Consider the following 2515-nt stretch of genomic DNA (forward strand, 5'->3'; position numbering starts at 1 on the left):
AAATAACATAAGCAAAAATAATCAAAGTAAATTATTTCAGTGGGAATAAAATGCAGGCATAAATATGAAGCTGTAATGACAGAAGGTTGACAGAGGTTGACGACTACAGAAGAGAAATAAAGACTTCTTTTTCTCCACACATGCACAGCAGTACAAAAGTATTTTTCTACAAGAGTATCATTGAAAGTGAATTAGTTGGAAGCAAGTGTTGAATATATGCCGTGCATATTTACTGAAATAATCAGGTGTACACCCATTCTTTTGTATTACACTCAGAAGAGAATATTCCAGACTAAGCCATCACTAGGCCTGCAGTTTAGCATTGTGTTTTTGCTAGGAATGTGTCTATTAAAAAAAAGAATTAATAATCACACATTACTCAGTAAACAGTAAAAGGTTCTGCATAGTAGCAGAACAGACAGGTAAGCACAAACATACAAAGTTTGTATACTGTATGGCATTATTAAAAGCATATGAAATATCCCACAGTTAAAACAGAACCACTGTGTATAAGTGGTTCATACATGCAGCAAAACAATCTAGGTGTTAACTTGCTGCTTAAATCTTAAACCAAAGTAACGCTACTTTCATCATGTAAAACTTAGACTGCATAATGATTCCAGGAATCAAAAACAATTTCTGAATTCATTTTGGCTTTGTTTTATTTTAGCAAAACTTTTCTTTTACAAATTGGAGAATTGTGCCCATATATCAACAAACCAGAGCAACTTACAGTTAATGGAACCACAAATTGTTTTCTTAATGAGTTATTGTGGGATGACAAATCTATTTAAACCACTAAACTGACACAGTTGCATCCAAAATTAGGCTATGCACAAGCTCCTCCAAAAAAACCAACCCCAAGAATCATGATAAATGTTTACTTTTAAGATGTGATTTTGGGATGGGTTTTTTTTTTTTTTAGTCTTATCAATATTCTGAATGGAGGAAGAAGTTTGTCTAAGGGAGAAACCCACTCAAATCCATGTAAAAATTGCTGCAAATGGGAAAAAATAGGCTCTCTTTCTCTAGGTCTTCTCCAATGTCTTATTCTTGACCTTAGTCAACGCTTTAACATTGCTGGCTTTTTGAGATTCATTTCCAGGTCCTTGGGTATGGATAAGAAATAGATCAGGCTACTGAACAACAGAAACCTCTAGCCATGCTGTAGTTTTTGCAGTATTTCTAAATACATTAATGGTGAAAAAGGATGGATGCAGCGATGAAAGTCCTCAGGTACGGGTAAAACTGGTGGATTTCTAAGGTAGTGCCTAGGGTGCCTATGCTTCAAAGGCTATACAGGAGAGAAGACAGAGCTTCTGAACAAGACGTGCAAAAAAAAAAAGCCATAATTCTGTGGCCGTCAGCCCACAGGGCTTAGGCAGTACGTTCCTTTGGATTTATAGCCCCCAAATGCTTCCAAAAATTAGGTTTCAACATCCCCTCTTTCAAAAACCGAGAAGTCACACTTTTCTTTTTAAAAATAAACACAAGAAACAGGATAATACTGCCACTGCATTCACAGTTGAGTGGAAGCTATGTGGGGACCCCAGATACCACAGTTTTGGACTTGGACAAAAAAATGCCATACAAATTTAGTCCAGCAGAATATGCATTTTGCAATGATGAAGAAGGCCATACCTTTTTAGGCAGACATGCTGGAAAAACTACCAGTCCTCTAAACTAAGATTAAAAAACAGGACCACCAGGATTTCCATAGGACCCTATAGATACATATAGCCTATTATTCAATGGATGTTGGTGCCTAAAATTCACTTCCACAGTTCTGGTACAAGTAAATTGCATTCCAGAACAGGTGGGTGGAACTGTGCCAATACCCCTAGAACTTCCAGCAGGAACACAACTAAAAGACACTTCAGAACAGTTTGTTCATCTTCCTAACCCTGTTGTCAAAGAAGGGATACTATTTTAACCATTGTGCTATCGCTAGAGAAGCACAATTTTTATGCACAAAGCTTCTGGTTTCTCTAAAAACATCATGCAAAAGGTATTTTTCAAGGCTACTTCCAATATGAAGAAGCTGCTTTGTTCAGAGCCTGTAGTTTAGAGACTCTCAGTATAGTTGCAGATGTGGAAGTCTTACATTTTAGTACAGTTAGGGTTACTAACATCTTCACACCAAAAGGAAATTAAAGTACACCAAAAGCCGTATCTCAGAGTAGTACTGTCATTGCCAAATGCATTTATCAATTTTCACATAATGCTTTTAACAATTTACTAAGTGGTACATTTTAGCAGCCAGATAGCTCCTCATGTTTTTAATCTAATTAACCTACTCCAACCGGAAGTTTTATAACATAACTTGTTGCTCTTCCTTTTGAACAATATTGTTACACTTTTCAAGACACTTATGATCACATCCTTCCTTTTTACTTTTGTGCAGTTAAACTGGGAAGAGAAATGTATTTTTATACCACATCAGACAGCAACAAAACTTTAATAGCACATTTACAAGGAACTGTATTCACCAAGATTCTCTCACCTATCAGGAATG

The 2515-nt window shown here is 36.2% G+C and overlaps 1 protein-coding gene across 1 annotated transcript in view; it reads right to left on the reverse strand.

The window, feature by feature from the left end:
• PIGK (phosphatidylinositol glycan anchor biosynthesis, class K) overlaps positions 1-2515 on the reverse strand; it is a gene marked incomplete at its 3' end in the record, with an annotated part of 15955 nt that overhangs the window by 10265 nt on the left and 3175 nt on the right. The gene's annotated exons all lie outside the window — the stretch shown is intronic.

The sequence above is a fragment of the Phaethon lepturus genome, unplaced genomic scaffold (assembly GCF_000687285.1).
Source record: "Phaethon lepturus isolate BGI_N335 unplaced genomic scaffold, ASM68728v1 scaffold28251, whole genome shotgun sequence".
Classification (NCBI taxonomy): domain Eukaryota; kingdom Metazoa; phylum Chordata; class Aves; order Phaethontiformes; family Phaethontidae; genus Phaethon; species Phaethon lepturus.